The 22,084-nt window shown below is 44.5% G+C and overlaps 1 protein-coding gene across 8 annotated transcripts in view; it reads right to left on the reverse strand.

The window, feature by feature from the left end:
- FAM161A (FAM161 centrosomal protein A) overlaps positions 1–22,084 on the reverse strand; it is a 65,455-nt gene that overhangs the window by 16,382 nt on the left and 26,989 nt on the right. The gene's annotated exons all lie outside the window — the stretch shown is intronic.

Raw genomic sequence — 22,084 nt, forward strand, 5'->3', positions numbered from 1 at the left:
GGTCTCCCCTTAAGATCTCCATGTGTTGCTTCAAAATATTCATGTGCTGCGAAAAATAGCGTATAAATCAGTGCGACTTCCTTGTCACGAGGTCCCCATTTCCCTGCCAACTGCATATGAGCTAACGATTTGTCACCAAAACACATGTCAGAGAAGAATGAATTGTATTTAGTAGGCTAGGCAGGGGAAGGCTTCGTGTAGTTACGGTCCTGCTGTTGGGTCTTCTCACTGGAGCGTTAAGGACTGCGAAAAGTGGAAATGCTGGAAGTTGGCTGTGAGCCATTGCATCTGGACGCACGTAGAGACCCCAGTACAACGGCCCTACCGACTAGGGACTGGTCTTTCACACGGTAGGAGTTGAAAGGTGGGCAGTCCAGTCGGCTGCAGCTGCTCGAGGACGTCACCAAGGGCCCAGGTTCCTCCTAGCTCCCTGCTCCTCCATCCTTAGGGTGTTTCTTCCATCTGGATGGTGGCAACACGGCTCTTCCGCGGCCCAGCACCATGTCCATGAGTCAGGCAGGAAGAAGAAGGGAAAGGCAGTGGCATGTTCCCAGAAGCCCCCCGATCCACGGTTTATAGAAATTGAGAATTGGCCAGAAGCATGTTACGCGGTACCCACAACCACCAGAGAGGCAAAGAGTTCGGTACTCTAACTGGGCACCTGTGGCTAGGATAGTATTCCGTGAATCCCAACGATGGCTACTGGGCAAGCCACTTGCAATGCCTGCCACGTTGGCATGTCACGTGCCTGAGGATGCTAATCACAAATCTGATATTTATTGAACTCTGGAATTTCTTAGGCCTTGGGGTAGAAGCTCATAGGCAGCATTAATTCTTCTCTGTGGGGAAACATTAAAGAACATTCCACTTCAAAAAGTACTGGAATACATTCCACAGACTCTCTTAAATAATGTCAATAAGGGATTTCGAATAGTGCCACCAGAAGGACTCTAGGAACGTAATACGACTTTAAATTAAGAATCAAAATGACAAACTCTCACAAAAGCTTGTACAACTTGCATTCTCCCCACAACTCTTCACTTACGAACTGTATTAAACTGAGTCAAAATATGTAAGACACATAAATCAAATTTAACTTTCAGCCAGAATAAAAGTGCTGATATGTTCTCAGGGTAAAATTTATTAATCCCTGAAAACTTGCTGTAAAATGAACCCATAAAATATAACTTTGTCACAGCATGTTCTCTTAAACTACGTTTGATTTTAGGAGAGCTAGGTTTGAGTGCCAGTTGGCGACTACAGGGAGACAGTACTGGGCCAGGATGCACTCCTGCCTTCCTCTACCCCAGTAGGACCCCAGTCTTACTCAGACATCCATCTTGCTCCACGTAGCACCACGACTAATCCCCCTTCCCTTGCCAGGAGTTTGGGCAGAAATGGGCATTAGTCAGTATAACATAGGATTTCTATTATTAGTGGCCAAAAATATTCTAGTAACACGAATGTTGAACAAATTACTTAACTGCCCAGCATCCCAATGTTTAATCCATAATACGGGGTCCATCCCTGTCCACCCAACATAATAGCTGTAAAAGTGATATTTTATAAAACAGACTCTATCTAGAAGGGGGTATTTTTAAAAAGATTTTATTTATGTATTCATGAGAGACAGAGAGAGAGAGGCAGAGACACAGGCAGAGGGAGAAGCAGGCTCCATCCCGGGACTCTAGGATCACACCCTGAGCTGAAGGCAGACACTCAAGCACTGAGCCACCCAGGCACCCCTAGAAGGGGGTATTATACCAAAATAAATCAAATTACATTGAGTAGCTTGAGGCTATTTCTTAGAAACTGTCAGGTTGTTGTTGTTGTATTTACAAATTTGGAAACTGTTTTCAAAAACAGCTATTTCAGAGGCCCCAGGTGGCTCGGTCGGCTCTGGTCATGAACTCAGGATTGTGAAATCGAACCCTGAGTAGGGGCTCTGTGCTGGGCATGGAGCCTGCTTCAGGTTCTGGCTCTCCTCCTCCCCCCCTCCCTCTCTAAAACAAAACAAACCCCCCCCACATAACTATTTCAAATATATGCATTAAATGAATGAATGAATGAGTACTCCTGTGAATGTTTGCATTTATTCAACCAATGTTTATTGAGCATCTGCTGCATACCAGTCACTATAGTAGGTCCAGTAATAGGCAAACTGGTCACAGACACCCCTTTCAGGGGGCTGCAGCTGCCAGCGATGCTGCTGCAGAGCCCAGAACACCTTGGCAGTGTCTGAGCAAGGCAGGAACACCAATCTCATTATTCTTACTATGAGGCTTTTTGCTAAGTCCATGCCACTGGTATGATCACCCATCATATTCACTAGACTTATCAAATTACTTGGGTCAGTTATTTTTTTTTAATTAACCAATCCTCAAGAACTATTTGGCACCATTGAGATACTCAAGAGAATGTACCCTGGAGGGTCCCTGGGTGGCTCAGGCGGTTGAACTATCAACTCTTAGTTTCAGCCCAGGTCATGATCTCATGGGTCATGGGATGGAGTCCCACGCCAGGCTCTGTGCTCAGCGGGGAGTCTGCTTGAGATTCTCTATCTGCACTACCTCCCCCTCAAATAAATAAATGTTAAAAAATAAAAGAAGGGGGCACCTGGCCTGGGTGGCTCAGTCAATTATGTGTCTGCCTTCAGCTCAGGTCATGACCCCAGAGTCCTGGGATCAAGCCCCACATGGGGCTCCCTATTCAGTGGGGAGTCCGCTTCTCCCTCTGCCTTTATTTGCTGCTCTCCCTGCTTATGTGCTTGCGTGTGTGTGCACTCTCTCTCATAAATAAAATCTTCTAATAAAAATAATATATCCTGGGCTCAGAAATTAACTGCAATCCATAAAGGTGGTTCTAAGTATGTTTTGATCCACTGTGGCTCAGAATATGGTAAGAACCATTCTTTTGAAGGAGCCATCACTACTTAAATAAGTGCATGTTGAAGTTCTATTTATTTTTTATTTATTTATTTTTTGAAGTTCTATTTAAAAACTCGTATTAGGGGGCAGCCCGGGTGGCACAGCAGTTTGGCGCCACCTGCAGCCTGGGGTGTGATCCTGGAGACCTGGGATCGAGTCTTACGTGGGGCTCCCTGCATAGAGCCTGCTTCTCCCTCTGCCTATGTCTCTGCCTCTCTCTCTCTGTGTCTCTCATGAATAAATAAATAAAATCTTTAAAAAAAAAAAAAAAAAACCTCGTATTAGGGACGCCTGGATGGACTGCCTTTGGCTCAGGGTGTGATCCTGGGATCCTAGGATTGAGTCCCGCATCGGGGTCCCTGCATGGAGCCTGCATCTCCCTCTGTGTCTCTGCCTCTGTCTTTTGTGAATAAATAAAATCTTTTAAAAAATAAAGAAAACCTTGTATTATTTTTTAGTCCCAGTTTACGAATACTTTACAACGAGCAGGCTTCGGATGTGGCAGTGACTGCAGTTGGCTCCTATTATTCTATCACTGTCATTGTGAAATGTTCATTTTAAACACCTGGGAAACGGGAAATTAAGCATGCCTTAAAATCAGGTAAAAGACCAGCAATCTTGGAAATTCAATACTCAGTCTCAGATTTTATTTAGAAGTAAATCTAGGAAAAAAGGATTTTGGGAGTAATTGATATTAAACAGTTGACATCACGGGTGTTTATTTTTCACATGAAAGCAGTTTTGCCTTTCAGGTCTTCTTGTTTGAAAGAATCAAATCTCACATTTGTCAGATGAAATTGCTGCCTAGATTATCTAAGATGATTTTCACATTCTTTTGTGGAAATCAAATTTTGTAAGGTCGTACAATTTAGAAATGACAGTGGTATGTATTTTCTTCCAGGAGAGCTTGCTAATTGAAGTTGAAGCATTAAATGTCCTCCTGAAAGCACTCAAGCTAATGAGGTAACAAAAGCCCGGAGGACAAAAATTAAGCAAAGCAAGTTAGTTCTTGAAATGAAACTCTTGAAACCCCAACTTGAAAAAATAAAGAAGCAGGAAAAGAAAAAATTAGAAAAAGAGAAAAGAAATAGGAGGTGCTTAGGAGACAAAATATTTTTGTGTGTAATGATCTATTTGGCTTTTTCAATTACATGCATTGCATAGGTTGTACTATGGTTTTGAAGTTGCAAAATGTGGGAGGTGTCTAGGTGAAGCACCTTGATTTCAGCTCAGGTCATGATCCCTGGGCCATGAGATGGAGCCCGAGGCAGGTTCCCTGCTGGGCGTGGAGACTGCTTAAGATTCTCTCTCTCCCTCTGCAAGTACCATCCCACTTGCACACACACACTCACTCTCAAAAAAATTTTTTTTATTATTTATATATTATATATTATATATATTTAATATATTTTATATTATATTTATATCATATATATATTCTCAACTTTAAAGTTGCAAAATGTGTTCTCTCATTGCTTTAAAATGTAAAAAAGCAGGGGCACCTGGCTGGCTCAGTCAGTAGAGCACACAACTCTCGATCTTGGGGTTGTAAACTCAAGCCCCACACTGGGTGTAGAGATTACTTAAAAATAAGATTTTTAAAAAAATGTAAAAAAAAGAGAGGCGAACTCCCCGTACCTGTATCCTACATATGCAGGGTGGTAAACCCCCGTGTACTCACACCCCCCCGCCCCCCAGAGAGGGCTGTTAAAAATAGAGGCTCTCGTGGCCATGGGAGGGTCAGTGGACTCCCTGGTTTGCTGTCCGGGGAAGTGCGGGCCCAGTGCTGCTAGACTTTTCAGGTGTTCAGAAGGGCAGTTTTGGTTTGAGCTCCCCCCAAAGCCAGCCCTGAGACAGGGATTTGGAAGCAAGGGATATTTGGGAGGTGCTTCCAGGAACTGGCAAAGAAGTGGGGAAGCCACGCGGCCTCTGCCCACTGGCAGCCACTTGCCTTGTCTTTTTTTTTTTTTTTGCCTTGTCTTTTCCAAAGAACTATTTTGAGGTTTCACTTATTAACGGTAAAGGTATTCAAAGCTTATTAGTAATTGTTTACAGACAATGGAAAAATTTTTCTAAATGGATTTAAGATAGGCTCTTTTTCTTTTAGGCATAGAATGCAGTATTCAGAAAATTATACCATTATTGTATCTGGAACGCATGACAAGAGTAAGTTATAAGTTCAGGAAGACGTGGAGGGGGAAGGTAAATTGTTACTCCTGGGGGAAGGAAGCAGACAAAACCACTTAAAAATGAGGTACGCACAGCTGGCAGGTTAGCTCAGTTGGGTAGAATGTGATGCTGGCAACACCAACATTGTGGGTTTGAACCGGTCCCCAATCAGGCCAAGAAAGGCATTAGTTCTGGTGTTTAATAAAAATTAATCTTAAAAAAAATAAAATAAGGTGCAAACAACACAGAATTGATTTGGGAGGAGGGCCGTTGGTAAATACCTAATCAATTATAAACAAGAAATAAATACAGTGCTGATTTCCTCTTAAGCGTGAAGATTAAAATGGTTTGATCCTCTAGCTCCTTTGTAAAGCCCCCCCTCCCCCCGCCCCGTAACTCCCGTTACCTAGGACGTAGGATCCTGTTTCTGCAGATGGTTGCCCCTCCTTGGCTTCCTTCTCAACTCCAGCTTTATTTGCACACCTGTCCCAAAGGTAAATGTTCTGCTAACCTCTGTCATTGAGTTGCAAAATAATTTTATTTTAAGATTTTATTTGAGAGAGAGAGAGCTGGAGCAGGGGAAGGGGCAGAAAAAGAGGAAGAAGCAGACTCGCTGCTGAGTGTGAGCCCAACATCCCGGGACCCCAAGATCATGACCTGAGCTGAAAGCAGGCTTAACCGACTGAGCTGCCCAGGTGCCCCGAAAAATAATTCTTAAAAGTGAATTGATTTAAAAAATGAAGATGGATATTGTTAAGTAATAAAATTCAACCAAGTAAATCTGAAGATCTAGTTGTCTTTATTAAGGACTCATGATTTGGGCAGCATCTCATCTAGCAAATAGGCATTCCAAGGAGTTCCACAAAATGGAAGGTTTTTATAGAAAGAGGCAGGGAACAAGAAAGTTATTCAGGGAAAGAAAAGAATTGTTCCAGGAGAGGCTGTTTTTTAGCGGCAAAAGCAAGGGGTATTGTATCATGCAGATTAATTCATCTTTTCAGGGGATGGAGGGGCCCAGGTGGCAGACTCATCCTCAGGGACTGAAATACTTCTAGCTGATGGGTTAGAACTAGATTTCTGGGGGAGGCTGAGATTCTTGAGAGAGATTATATATTAAGCATCAGTTTGGGAACTCAGTCTAAGGAACATCATTTAGGGTCCGTGGGTTTTTTTTGTTTTTTAAGCAACATAAAATGCTGATACATATGAAACAATAAGCCCAGGTCACTTACCACAGAGTATATGGAACCCCACCTTCCCCACCCCTACCCTGCACCCTATCACTGTTTACCTCTCTTCTTGGAAACTTCTTTCCTTGGCCTCCAGGACCCCACTGGCGGGTCCTCACCCTCTCCTCAACTTCTCATCACTGCGGTGGCCCAGGACTCAGTCTTCTGACCTATTCTCTCTACACGTGTTCCCTATATGCTCTTCTCCAGATCCAGGACTTTTTTTTTAATTTTTAAAAAATTTATTTATGATAGTCACACACACAGAGAGAGAGAGAGAGAGAGAGAGAGAGAGTTAGAGACACAGGCAGAGGGAGAAGCAGGCTCCATGCACCAGGAGCCCGACGTGGGATTCGATCCCGGGTCTCCAGGATCGCGCCCTGGGCCAAAGGCAGGCGCCAAACCGCTGCGCCATCCAGGGATCCCAGATCCAGGATCTTTCAATAGTTATGTATATTTAAGGGACTCCCAAACTGAGTACCCTTAGCCCAGACCTCTTTCTGAATTCCAGACTCCTATATCTCCAAAAGCTAATTCAAAATTTCCCTTTGGATTTCTCCAATAAGCATATCGCACTTGGCACATCCAAGCTGGAGCTTTGATTCCTACCGACTCCCAGATTAGTTTCAATTCCCCAGCGAGCCGACTCTAAGACAAGCCCTAGAACAGTCGTTACCTGAAGAGTGAGGGAGATGGGTAGATTGCTACCAAAGATCCCTAAGCTTCCTTCCCACCTCTGGGCCTACTCCTGAGCAAGGTGACTCTGATGTCACTTCCATTAAGAAGTGGGACTTATGACTTCACCCCCTGATTCTGGCCCCACATCGTGACTTACCCTGATCCAAAGAATGCAGAAGTGACACTGGGGGGCTTCTGACCCCAGGCCTCAGGGTGTTTTGTAGCTTCCACCTTTGCCCCCCTTACGATGCTGCCCCAAGACAGCCACGTGAAGAGTCCCCATCTCTGCTAGAGAAGGAAGAGAGGGCCCGGGAGGTAGATGAGCTGGTCCGTCTGAAGCCTCTTAAATTAACCAGCTGACAACCAGCACCTGCCATCTACCAGCAGAGCTCACCTTAGACCACTCAGCACCAATCAAGCTGCCAGACGATTAGAGCACTAAGTGACATGGGCAAGGCCAGCAGAAGAGTCACCCAGCTGAGACCAGATCAGATGCTGAGACGAAAAATCGTGAGCAAAAATAAGAGTTGTTTTAATCCACTACATTTTAAGGTAGTTTGTTATGCGGCAAACGCTAACTTACACAGGAGGTTAGAACAGGAAGTGGAAGCAAAGTTCCCCAGCAAAGGAGTCCCCAAGACAGCCAGGTAGAGGGATGAGTTGGCCAAGCTGCAAGTAAACTCAGAAGTAGCTTGAGGGGAGGGGGGACAAGGCATCCATAGCATTTGCTAAGTCCCCAAACCCATTTCTTCCCAATTCTTCTCTAATCCAGTAAGTGGCAACTCCATTCTCCTGTTGTTCAAGGTAGAAACTCCATCCTTGGGCTTATTGATTTATCTCACACTCCACACTAGAATCCTCTTGCCGTTGCCTTTAAAATCTACCAGGGACGGCTGGGGGGCTCAGCGGTTGAGCGTCTGCCTTTGGCTCAGGGCGTGATCCCGGGTCAGAGGATTGGGTCAGGGGATCGAGTCCCACATCGGGCTCCTCATGAGGAGCCTGCTTCTCCCTCTGCCTGTGTCTCTGCCTCTCTCTCTGTGTCTCTCGCGAATAAATCAATACAATCTTTAAAAAACAAAATAAATCCAGAATCTCGAGTATTTCTCATTATCTCCCTCAGGGCAGCTCTAGTCAAACTCACCATCATCTCTCCCTTGGATGATGGCAGCTGCCTTCTCAGGGGTCTCCCACCGCAACCCCATAAAGAACAATGTAAAGATGACCCCAGGGCAGGGAGGGACAGCCCTGGGGTGGCTCTCCCTAGGCCCCAGGCCTTCCAATCAACAGGAGGCACCTGGGATTAGCGAACTCCGGCTGCAAGTTATTGTCCTCTAGTAAATCCCCCGGGCTCTGGGAGCACCTTTCTCAGATTCTGCCTAATTACAAAGTTCTGTGGGAAAAAACCCTTTTTCTCCAAAGCCTGCCGGCAGCTGCTTCGCCCTCCGGCCCCTTGAATGAGCCTCAGGGAGGGGGGCTGGGCCAGTGCTGGCTCCAGGAGGGTTCCCAGCGGGGGTCAGAAGCCTGCCCTCTCCGAAGCCAACCCCAGCCTCTGAGAGGGGCTGGGTGGGGGTCGGGGTGTTGCCGCGTCTATTCAGAGCAGATCTTACTGCGCAGAGTGGAAACCAGGTGGAAAAATCTAAACAGCACGGACTCGATGTTGTGTAGACGAAGCAGAGCAACTGAATAATCCTTTGATTGGTCTCCAGGGCTCAGGCCGTCCTGAAAATTCCACCGTATCATTATTTTTTCCAAAGGGGCTGGTGGAGGCGGAGGGGGCGGGGGTAGAAAGAACTAGATAAGGCTTAACTGAGGCATTTCAGCAAGTGCCTGTACATGACCTCCTTGCTGGGAAAACACACACACGGAGCCCCTGACGAGGCTTTGGGGAAAAAAAAAAAAGAAATTATTTTCTGGGTAGAGGGGAGCCGCGGCGGGAGCCAGGCCCTAGGCCCTGCTCTCTTGGGTCCGTAACCGCGGGTTCCCTTCAGTTCTTCTGCCCCTATTTCCCGAAGTCCCTCCTTTAACTGCTCCCTATTTTCTCTCCCTTCTTCCCCGCCGCACCCTCCGTTACCCAGGGCCAACCAAGACTCCAACAAAAATAATGGAATCCTGTCGCCTTCTTTCCTCTGTCTTGCAGACTTTGCATCCTTGGGCCTCTCCTGAAGATCAGCATCTTCTCCTGAGCCCTTGAGCCCGTGCCTGCTGGCTCTGCAAAGAGGGAGGGGAAGCCCAGGCTGTGCTTGTCTCCTGCCCCCACCTCTTGAAGAGGGGTAAGCTCCGAGCCTGGGGTGCCAGTGCGACCCCCTATTCCATGCCCACTTCCCTCCAGAGCATAGAATCAGACGCGCCTCCACACCTAAGGACGCATGTTGTTCTGAAGCCCCACGAGACTCGTCTACACAAAGAATCATACTCCTATTAGCACATTTTCTCACCTCATTACCTTATATTCCCCCCACCCCCTGCCTGGGTTACATTAAAGCACTCTGACCTTGATTTTTTTTTTTAATTCTATTTATTTCTTAATGAGACAGAGGCAGAGACATAGGCCGAGGGAGAAGCAGGCCCCATGCGGGGAGCCCAATGCGGGACTCGATCCCAGGACCCTGGAGTCACAACTTGGGCTAAAGGCAGACGCTCACCCATTGAGGCACCCAGGTGCCCGCACTCTGACCTTGAATGACAGCAAAGGCATCAATTCATTCTTTGCCCAAATCCCTGGGTGTCACCAGGGGCAAGGGTGGGCTGAGGAGCTCCGGTTTTCCCCACCTCTTACCAGCAAGTCGGATAATATGCGCGTCCTCCCTGACTTAGAACAAGTGGCTCTTCGCGCTCTGTCCCACTTGCCTTGGCAACCACAGTCTTAGGAGCAGGCGCACGCGTCCTTCCAGCCATGCTGACAGCTCGTGTGAGAGAAAGCAGGACCCCAGACCGGTCACCTCCAACGTGGAATGCACACAGCGCGGTGGGAAGGGAGCAAGATGCCCCCCAGGTGCAGAAAGGAACCACTTACTAGAAAATTCTATTTATTTTGTCTAAAAAAGAAATAAAGCTTTACCAAAACAGTATCTCGATGGTCACCGGCTGCTCACGTGGTCTGGTCCTCAGGCCCCCGGGTGCCACAGTGAGACAGGGCCGCTCAGGTTTGTTCACGTGGAACCTGTGGCTCTGTGTCTTAGGTTGTGCGTGCCCTGCGAGGCAGCTTCCCAGGTTATGTTAGTAGCTTTCCAAAACCAAGATCACGAAATAGCCAAGTGGCTTTAAAAGAAAGTCCTGCAAAGAAACCTCCAACTAAGGATAATACTCTTAGCCCAAGCACAGGGAATAAGAAAATACCAGAGTGCTTCTCCTGTACCTGATGTGAGCTCTTAATCAGGTCTTACTTAGAGAAGCCAAAAAGTTCAAAATTATCGAGAAGACTATAGAAGTCAGGAGTCCTATCCACCATAATTAATAACAAACCTTAGCCTGTGTGAATATTGGACACTGCGCTTTGAGTCTTGGGGGGCATCTTAACATGACAGGCATTCAAGCCCAGCACTGAGGTACACTCAACGTGGAACCAATCTTTCAAATTGCTTTATCACAAAGTGTTCAATCAACATTTCCAAAAATAACCGTATTCAATCACCTTCCTCTCATGGAACAAAAGTTTTTATAGGATTATTACATTTAAAAAATTACTTTGGGTGTAGAGATGACCTAAAAATAAAATCTCTATGGAGACAAAAGAGGGCATATGGGCATATGGAATGGAAGCCACTGGCCAAAAAGGCAGAAAACCAGGAAAATACCCAAGAGAAGAGAAAAATATTACAAAAGGAGGAATGGTCTGACCATCTGGTTTCCTGAAACACTACTGAAATAGCACTAAGGGATGGAATCAAGTATAAAACGACAAGAACAAAGAAAGCAAGAGAAGAGACGAGTGGATGAATCTAGAGCTTAACATTTGGGAAGATGTAAACAGAAAAGAGAAGTAGCAACTAAGGCAGAAGTCAGTCGAAGTTGTAACCTTTTTAGTGTGGGGTTCAAAGGGATGATTTTGGTGTGTCCACATGAGGTGGAAGAGAAGAGGTCTTAGGGATGAGGCAGTCCAGGTCTGAAGTCTAAGAGGCCTGGGAAGGACAGGTTGTCTGCAAAGAGGTGACACCTCTGAGAGTGATGCAGACGGTAGCAGGTGTGTACGAAATCTGAAGTATGGTCAGCGGTGAGTCTGCGGCCTCCCCTTTCTCTTCCCCTCTCCTCCCCCCGCTCCAGCTCTCTCTCCTCCTCTTAAATAAATAAAATCTGCTTGAGGATTCTCTCTCCCTTTCCCTCTGTTCCTCCCCTTGCTCACACAAGTTCTCTCTCTCTAAAATAAATACCTTAAAAAGAAAGTTTTTCAATAATTCCTCCTAGTGGGTTTCATCATCACGACTGTAACAACGCTCTTAGTTATACCTACCTAATATTCCATTTGGGGTAATGTTTCTAGATTCTGAAGCTTTTGAACACAAATGTTTTTGTATTCTATTCTTTTTTTTTTTTTTTTAAGATTTTTAAGTAATCTCTACACCCAACGTGGGGCTCGAACCCACAACCCCTCACAACCCTGAGATCAAGAGTCACATGCTCTTCCGACTGAGCCAGCCAGCTGCCCCCAGTGGGGTCCATTCTAAGGACCAAAAAACCCAGTACTTTCCTTGAACGAAACTATTGCTTTGTTTCTGAGTCAACTTAGAACATGAACTGACCGTGTCTTCTGTTTTGAAGGTAACGTTCCTTAAAGCGTCGGGAGCGGCCGTTGAACTAGCAGAGGACCCTGGTCCAGGTTTTGTCCCTAACTGGTTGCATAATAGAGCCCGGGGTTATTTAGTTTCTTCCCCTGCAGGATGGAAAGGATACTTTGCCCGCCTCACAGGTTGGATGTGAATCTCCGGTGATATGTGAAATACTTTGAAAAACTACAGACTAGGGGATCCCCGGGTGGCTCAGCGGTTTAGCACCGCTTTTGGCCCAGGGCCTGATCCTGGAGACCTGGGATCGAGTCCCGCGTCGGGCTCCCTGCACGGAGCCTGCTTCTCCCTCTGCCTGTGTCTCTGCCTCTCTCTCTCTCTCTCATGAATAAATAAATAAAAATCTTAAAAATAATAATAAAAATAAAATAAAAAATTAAAAAACCCAAATCATTGTGGATCCCTTCATGTCTAAAACAAAACAAAACAAAAAAAACAAACAAACAAACTACAGAGTCATACAAACAGAAGATTCTTGGTGATCTTTTGCTGCTTTTGAACGTTCCTCCTTTCCTCTCTCCTTACCACGTGTCCTCGAGTGGTTCCAGAAGTGACAGGAGGCCCTGGAGAGCCCTCTCAGCCAGTGCACCGGCCCCCCTGGTCTGGGATCAGAACCTGGGGAGGTCGCAGAGATGGAAGGAACAGCACAGTGACAGGAAATACTTGGTTCAGAGTCTCCTTGTGAAAGAGAGAAACGTTGAGGCAAAACACAACTTCTCTCCACTGCCCCGCGAGGGACACCAGTTCACAGGCTCCCATCAAGATCGCGGCAGAGAGGGGAGTCCTGAAAATTTCCTGATGAGCAACGAAGAAAATGAGTTGTGTGGTACTCGTTATGAATTACGTAGGCATATCCATGACGTCATCGATGCTCCCTTTATTTAGTGGCCTGTTGGATAGTGGCGAACATTTTTTAGGAATGTGCTTTGTTTGGCTTCCTCCGGGCCTATTTTGGTTCTTGTGCCTCCGTGTTCTCAGGAAGTATTTCGGGCCCTCCGCCACACTTTCTCTTGGCATGGTTTTCAGGAACATAACGTTTAGGGCTGGCAAAAGGACACTGCAGCTTACTCGGTCTGCCCGAGCAGCACCCCAGGGCCACACGGTAGCGTATTTTCATAACCAGATCTACTGTGCTGCTTTTTTGCTAATGATTCAGGATGAACAGAGGCGCCTGACTGGCTCTGCTGCTGAGGTGTGTGACTCTTGATCCACAAGTCTTGAGTTCAAGCCCCACGCCGGGCATAGAGATTACTTAAAAAAAGGGGCACCTTGGTAGCTCAGAGGTTGAGCACCTGCCCCTGGCTCAGGGCCTGATCCTGGAGACCCAGGATCGAGTCCCACATCGGGCTCCCTGCATGGAGCCTGCTTCTCCCTCTGCCTCTGTCCCTGCCTCTCTCTCTCTCTGTCTCTCATGAATAAATAAAATCTTAAAAAAAAAAAAAAAAAAAACACCCGCCAGGATGAACAGAAATATTTGAGAAGGGCTCCATGGTTGTTTTTCCTTAGAATGTCAATTTCCCTTTTTGCACTTCTTCCCCACAGATGGATGCAGGGAAAATTCTCCCTCTTGGAAAAAGTGAGCGTTCTTCAAGGAGAAGCAAAATACTGACCTCAGGGTGCATGTTTAACATCGCAGGCGCTTGCCCTGTGGAAATTCAGGGATGTTCTTTCTTTCCCGAGTATGTTTAGTGATGGGTTGGTGGGTTGGGCAGCTCTTGGACTAGGAGCTGTGTTCTGCTACCTGCGAATTCCTGAGGCTCAAACAGGATGAACCCAGCGTCTGGAGGTTGGCAGTTGCTCCTGTGGCTCAAAGGTACGAGGCCAGAGTTTCCCAGGTTTCCCTTGGCCTTTTCCTCATGCTGCTGAGATGACGGCTCCGGCTCCAACCATCACATTCAAGTTCCAGGAAGGGAGAAGGAGGAAAAGAGAAAAGGCAAAGACCGGAAGGCCAAGCCAGCCAAATCTCTCCCTTCTGAGGGCCTTGCCTGAAAGCACACGTACTAGTGTGTGGCCAGGATGGTGCCACGTGGCCGCCGAGCCGCAAGGAAGCCTGAAGTATAATCTTGTGTTGTCTTGTTTTCACCTGGGCCTGTTGCCACCTCCAGCGAAAGTAGGGGACTAATAATAAGGGAGAAAGGGAAAACGCTTTGGCCAAACAATTGGCAGTTTATACCACATCCTTTCCTGGGAAAAATATCACTAGCTCAAGATTACGTCTACAACCTAGTGGTCATTTTCTGGGTATGACACCAACATCGGAAGAACCTCCCCCCAAACGGCCCCCGCGCTGCTCTCGATGCCCAGTGGACTGAGTTGTCCGGATGCTTGAACTGCTCACTGCTGGCCCTACAGCAAGTCAGTTATCCCGTCTGGGGGAGTAGTTTCCAATGGAAATACGATACACTTGAAGCTGCAGTCAGTGGGTCTGGAGAGGATTTTCGATGTTTTTTTTTTTCCAAAGGATATTTTCATGGCTTATTTGTAAAAGAGTAGTTTTGAGGAAACAAGGACTCAGGAGTATCATCTCCCTTCTGACCACTGTGGTACATAAGGTATAATGGAGGGAGAACTGGCTTTGGGTTTGCACTGTGGACTATTTCAAAGGCCTCTTACGTGGCCTTCCTGCTCTTGCCCTTGCACTTACAGACCCTTCTCATCCAGCTCGGAATGACCCTAAATGCCATCAGGTCGTTCACCCGGTGGCTCCCCCATCTCACTCACCCCATTGTCAAAATCCTTGTGATGGGCTCCAGGATCCCTCCTTCTCCCCGCCACTGCCCAACCCACGCCCTCCCCCATGTCCTTCTGATCTCGTCTCCTGTCTTTCCTCCTCCTCCTTCTGCTCCAGCCTCCCCGGCCTCCTTGCTGTTCCTCGGGAACCCCAAGCACACTCCCCTCAGAGCTCTGCCGCCTCTTCTTTGCCTGCAGCACTTTCCCCACTGAGAGCCACCGGCTGGACCCTCACCCTTTCAGGGCTTTGTTTGAAGACCCCACTCCCTTAACCACTTTATTTAAACTTGCAGCATGAGGGGCGCCTGGGTGGTGCAGTCAGTTAAGCAGGCGACTCTTGGTTTCAGCTTGGATCGTGACCTCAGGGTGGTGAGATCCAGCCCCGAGCCGGGCTCTGCGCTCAGTGCTCAGCTCGGAGTCTGCTTGGGAGTCTCTGCTCCTCCCCCTCGCTCACTGTCCCACCTGCTAAAATCAATAAATAAAATCTTTTTAAAAAGTAAATCTGCAGCATGAGTCCCCCTCATGTCCCTTCTCGGCTTCGTTTGTTTCCACAGCACTTGAATTTCTCACCACCATCATTCATTTCACTTCCTTTAAGTTGTAGAAGAGGACTAAAACTTTTACTCCTAGCCCAGTATCTTCTTTTAATTAAATTATTTTCTCTAAGTAATACAGTAAAAAAAAAAAAAATTCAAACAGTTCAAAAAGTACATAGAAAACGGAGTGTGGAGAAGAGGCAGTGGCCACTCATGTCCCAGTCTTCCCATAGCCACCCACCTAAGGGGACAGGGACAAAGCCAAAACCCCTCAGCTAACATCTACATAAAATTACAGGGATGAGATAGAGCCACAGATTCCAAAAATGGAAAAATAAGACCCTGGTGGGGTCAGAGAATGTGAAAGGAGTCCAAGGAGCCTTTGGAAGCACCGAGAATCTGAGAGCCTGGAATGGCCATCAGGCCCTCGCCTGCGGGTCGGGCAGGCTGTTCTGAGAGCAGCGGCAGGAATGAGGATGGACGTCGCAGGCCCCACTGGCAGGTGGGTATGGAGAGACTCTGCAAGGTCTGGGCTTGCTGACGTGGCCTGGGGGCCCGGAACCACCAGAGCATCCCCCCAGAAAAACGTCTCATGTTGAGGATAGAAAAAATTTTAAGTGAAATCTACCCCTGACCTGGGGCTTGAACTCACAATCCTGAGTCGTATGCTCTACCGACTGAGCCAGCCAGCAGCCCTGGACGAGGGACTTAGGAGTAGGAACAATAGGGACAAAGAAAATAGGAGATTCAGATAAAATCTCATGGCTGAGCAGGGTAGAAAATCTCAGAAAGTTCAAGCCCATGTTTTATTTATTTATTTATCTACTTATTTAAGATTTTATTTATTCATTCATGAGAGACACAGAGAGAGAGACGAAGAGACACAGGCAGAGGGAGAAGCAGGCTCCACGCAGGGAGCCCGACGCGGGACTCGATCCCGGGACCCCAGGATCAGGCCCTGAGCCAAAGGCAGCGCTAAACCGCTGAGCCACCCAGGCGCCCCGACCCTGCACAGTTCTTAACAGAAGTTGGAAGAGCCGACCTGGGCTGCTTCTCTCTTCCAGGAGCATGGTGTAACTCATTTCACTTAAAATATTAGCAAAGAAAAAGGATCACAACTGAATCCTATTCAAAGGTTTTTGTTTTTAAATAAGAAAACAAGAGAAGAATTATTTCTCTTTGGACAATGAAGGCACATGAGAAAAAAATACCCACAAAAGAAATGAAAACTATAGCTATCATATTTCAGAATGAGCTAAAAGGAAATGTTAAAAACTGTGAGAGAAAATATCAATTACAGTGAGAAAAATTTTGAAGTGATTTGGAAAAGATTTAAAAAGAGAAGTAAAAAATCCAGGAAAGATCAGAAGTACATGAAAACAATCATTTCAAAAAATGATGACTAGAGAGAATAAAATACAAAAAATAATCTGTTAAGGGGTGCCTGGCTGGCTCAGTCAGAGGAGCGTGGGACTCTTGATCTTGAGGTGGTGGGTTTGAGTCCCATGTTGGTATAGAGATTACAAAACAAATCCTTTTTAAAAAATAAATAAATAAATAAAAAGGCACACCATATACCTGGAGAAACTGGGTCAGGAGGCCAACAAGTACTGGACTTTCAGCAAAGAGAAAAACAAAAACTTTGGCTACACCAAGTCACTTACACCAGGTCACTTACAAAGGCAAGAAAACAAGATTTCTATCAGACCATATGATACTATATGCCAGAAGGCAGTAAAGACATATTTAAGACACTTAATATGAGGTAAAGCTTTTATATCCAGCCAAATTGGTTTTCAAATACAAAGATCATAGACAAACAGTTATGAAGATGTTAAGGAATCAAGGACTATTCTCTCCAGGAGCCCTTCCTAAGGAATCTACTAGTGAAGAGAGCTTCAGATAACCAAAGTGAGCGGAGATACTGGCGTGAGGATTGGAGGAATGTTCACATCACCAAAGGAAAAATCATTAGACATCGCTTCCTGACAGAAACGGGCATCACCACCTATGAAGTAATTTTGTCAAAAACATCAAATATGAATCTGATCAGGCCTAGATCTAACTACTGGTTTACAGGAAATACAAAGAACAGAGGAACACATTAAATGACAAAATTTATGGTTCGATACTCTATAGGACAAAAGACCTGGTCTCTTCAACAACAAAATTGCAAGAAAAAAAAAAAAAGAGATGTATTAAGAAGAGACTTCGGAGAGGTGCCTGGGTGGCTCAGTCAGTTGAGCCTTGGACTCTTTTGGTTTTGACTCAGGTCACGATCTCAGGGTCATGAGATCAAGCCCTGTGTCATGCTCCACGGTCAGTGGGGAGTCTGCTGGAAGAGTCTCGCCCTCTGCCCTTCCCCCCACCTGCATGTGTTTTTATCTTTTCAAGATATGTACTGAAATATGTACTCATGAAATAGGACTGATTTACTTCAAAACAATTAGGGAGTAGTGGATGGGAGTATAGAGGACGTAACTGTGAGTAGGTAATTATTGATACTGGGTGATGGGTATATGGGTCTCATGACCATTCGCTCTACTTTTGTATATGTCCAAAATGTTTTTTTTCTTCAAAATATGTCATTATACAGTTTTTTTAAGTACCAAGAAAAAACTGTTTTTCTCTTTTCTTGATGCCAGGATACTATAAATCCATGACTAGAAAATAGCTACCAACAAGACTCATTTGTATTTTTCTTTAATATATGTTGAAAAGGAAAAGACAAAACCAAAACCTAAGTCTTCCACTGCCCACACCCAGACTGTTCTCAGGGGCGAATTCTGTTACGATTTTTTGGTATGACCACATTTTCAGAGTTAAATATAAACAAGCATATTATTCCTTAACTTTTGACAGTTATATAATAGAGTTTACTATTTTTATCTCCTTTTATTGAGGTTCAGAACTTGCTAAAGAGAACAAAGTCTTCGTTGTTACAGAAAGGACAGAAGTAGGGGATGGGGGATTTGGGAAAGTTGGTGAAAAGGTACAAACTTTTATAAGTACTAGGGATGTAATGTATATGGTGACTACAGTTAACACTATTATATGGTATATTTGAAAGTTGCTGAAAGAGTAAGTCTTAAAAGTTCTCAACACAAAGAAGAAAACACCTTTTTTTTCTTATCCAAATGATGATGAGAGTTAACTAAATCTATTGTGGTAGTTATTTCACAATATATAGAGATACTTATGCTGTATACCTTAAACTTACACAGTGCTCAATGTCAACTTTATTGCAATAAAACTGAAAAACAACAAAAAACACCTTAAATAAATAAGGTAAAAATAACTAGAGTAAGTAGATATTCTAAATGTTAATATATCTGCTTTCATAATTAGGACATCTTATAGGGGATCCTTTGGTGGCTCAGCGGTTTAGCGCCTACCTTCAGCCTAGGGCATAATCCTGGAGACCCAGGATCGAGTCCCACGTCAGGCTCCCTGCATGGAGCCTGCTTCTCCCTCTGCCTGTGTCTCTGCCTCTCTCTCTCTCTCTGTGTCTCTCTCATGAATAAATAAATAATGTCTTTAAAAAGAAGGACATCTTATAAACCATGGTTTTATTTTTTCATTTATTTGATCTATAGTAGTTGCTAAACAAACTCTGAATATTGAGATTTTTTTGAAGTAGAATTTTTGTTAAAAGAATTTATGTATGTATGTATGTATGTATGTATGTATGTATGTAGGGGTAGAGCATAGAGGGAGAGGCAGACGGAGCAGCAGACCCTGCTAAGCAGGGAGCCCAACACAGGACTCTATCTCAGGACCCTGAGATCATGACCTGAGCCAAAGGCAGCTGCTTTAACTGACTGAGCCACCCGATTCCTTTAAAAGTAGAATTTTAAAAACATAATGTATATTGTTTTTTTTTCCTCTGTAAAAACAAATTTTAAAAATTTATGTTATTCCTTTTCTACAAAAAAAAAAAAAAAAAGTTATTCCTTTTCTAAAGGCCAATACAGATAAATAAGCCAACCACAGGCCACATCAGCACAACTTATAAGCTATAAGAACTGAGAATGCCTAGAGCATTTAAGACAAAGTAATCATTTTCTTTAGACTATAATATATTGATAAACCTTTATTGACCAAAACTTCATTTCACGTCCTTGTTTCCTTCTAAAACAATCACTAAGAGCACACATCTACACACAGGCATATGATGGTTGAGAAGGGTAAAAAAGAAAAAATTTTTTAACAGGCAATATTTTAAGGCTTACAATTTTTATTGACTCGTTCTAAATATTGAAGTCTTTGCTACCCTCAAATTATTAGAAATAACTTAAAAATATTGCCCATGAAAATGCCTTTGAGGCATAGGAATTGTTTTATTACGTAGACTAAATAAATGGAATAAAAGTAATTTCTAAAATTTTCTATCATATACATACATATACCTGTGGGTGCTATGCGTATACGTAGTATATATTGTATGTATACTATATATTACATGAATATAAAAATTTAGTATATATATTTAAATATGTTAAAGTTATTATTATTATTTTTTAAAGACTTTATTTATTCATGATATACACAAAGAGAGAGAGAGAGAGAAGCAGGCTCCATGCAGGGAGCCAGACGTGGGACTCAATCCCGGGAATCCAGGATCACACCCTGGGCCGAAGGCAGGAGCTAAACCGCTGAGCCCCCCAGGGATTCCCCATGTTAAAGTTATTAAGTGTGTGTATATATATAGAGAGAGATAGAGAATCACTTAATCCTCCATTACCCAGATGATTTCTTCTTAAGAAGTATGTGTTTGAGGGATCCCTCAAACCACATGAGGGTGGCTCAGCGGTTTAGCTCCTGTCTTCAGCCCAGGGCGTGATCCCGGAGTCCCTGGATTGAGTCTCTGGATCGAGTCCCCCATCGGGTCCCTGCATGGAGCCTGCTTCTCCCTCTGCCTCTGCCTCTTTCTCTCTGTGTCTCTCATGAATAAATAAGTAAAATCTTTAAGAAAAAAGAAAGAAGTGTTTGAGGCTACTGGGTGATCCAGTAATATTTCTTTATTTAAGGGGAAAAGAGTATAACCTTATTCTTGATACTAGTCTAATTATGAATAACAGACAATCCCATAAATGAAAATAATTGTGGAGCAAATTCTGATGATACAAATGCCCATTTTCAGTTACTTACCACCTGAAAATTGTATTTGATTTAATCTTTAAGACTGACTTCTGCCCATCACTGTGTAATACCACATGCTAAAGAAATCTTTCGGCTATCAATTTGAGATCTTCTAAATGAAAAATTGTGATTTTTGCATAGAGAGATTTGAAACTGCTGGTGTCTTTTAAGTTCGGCTCTGAGGTTACCAGATCACTGTCTTTAAAAAAGTGGCTTGGGGAGTGCCTGGGTGGCTCAGCTGGTTAAGCGTCTGACTTTGGCTTAGGTCATGATCTTGGGGTCCTAGGATCTAGGCCCACATGGGGCTCTGTGCTCAGGCGGGAGCTACTTCTCCCTCCCCTCCCCACTTCCCCCAACTCATGCTCTCTTTCTAATAAATAAATGAAATATATTTTTAAAAAGTGGATCAGACATTTTTTTTCAGAGATATGTATTTATTTATTTCAGAGAGAGAGAGAGAGCACGAGTCAGGAGGGAGGGGCAGTGGGAGAAGAATAGAATCTCAAGCAAAGTCCCTGGTGAGCGTGGAGTCCTACGTTGGGCTTGATCCCATGACTCTGAGATCATGACCTGAGCCAAGTGAGCCACCCAAGTGCCCCCAAACATTATTTATAATACAATATTTAAATCACTTTATATCTCACTGAAATACAAGATGTTTAAAGTTTCTTCAGGAATATTCTGTCCTCTGATGCTATCATTTGAATAGCCTAGTTTCCAAAGAGTTTTCCCCATACATTATATCATCCAATCCTTCCTACAGCCACCCGAATAGGTACAACTCCTATTTTTAAAGAGAAAACTGAACAATGGTCCTGAAACCAAGTCTTACACTATCTCCATGAAACCAAGAAGCGACAGAATGAAGAGCAAATCCTTGGAACCAAGTCATGTTTTAAATATTACAATTTGTGAATTATGTTTCACAGGTTTTCAATAAATTAGAAGAGAGATGATTTTAGGGGCACCTGGGTGGCTCAGTTGGTTCAGCGTCTGCCTTCAGCCCGGGTCGTTATCCCAGGGTCCTGGGATCAAGCCCTGCATGGGGCTCCCTACTCAGCAGGGAGTCTGCTTCTCCCTCTGCCCCTCCCCTTGCTCGTGCTCTCTCAAAATAAATAAAATTAAATCTCTAAAAAAAAAAAAAAAAAAAAAAAGGAAATGTTTTTAATCCCATGTGTACTTATTTTGAAATAATTATAATAAAAACCAAATTCATCTATTTACTCATCCAAGCCTTTATTAAGTACCTACCATATGCACAGTCCTGTGCAAAATATTAAAGGAATAATACAAAGATGAATTTTAAAATGGTGCCAACTGCAGCCCGGGTGGCTCAGCGGTTTAGTGCCGCCTTCAGCCCAGGGCATGATCCTGGAGTCCCAGGATTGAGTCCCACGTTGGGCTCCCTGCACGGAGCCTGCTTCTCCCTCTGCCTGTGTCTGTGCCTCTTTCTTTTTTTTTTTTTTTTTTAATTTTTATTTATTTATGACAGTCACACACACACAGAGAGAGAGAGAGAGAGAGAGAGAGAGGCAGAGACACAGGCAGAGGGAGAAGCAGGCTCCATGCACCGGGAGCCTGACGTGGGATTCGATCCCGGGTCTCCAGGATCGTGCCCTGGGCCAAAGGCAGGCGCCAAACCGCTGCGCCACCCAGGGATCCCTGTGCCTCTCTCTTTCTGTATGTCTCTCATGAATAAATAAATAAAATCTTTTAAAAAATAAAATAAAATAAAATAGTGTCAACTCTCAAAGAGTTTACAATCTAATTATAGTGACAAATAGTGTTAACATAAACTGTGGGAAGGGATTACAAGTAAACATTGTGACCTTGAGAAAAATCACCTTATTTCTTCATTTAAAGCATAAATTTTCAGTTGGGAAACATTGTTATTA

This window comes from Canis aureus, chromosome 11, assembly GCF_053574225.1.
Source record: "Canis aureus isolate CA01 chromosome 11, VMU_Caureus_v.1.0, whole genome shotgun sequence".
In the NCBI taxonomy this organism is placed as follows: Eukaryota; Metazoa; Chordata; class Mammalia; order Carnivora; family Canidae; genus Canis; species Canis aureus.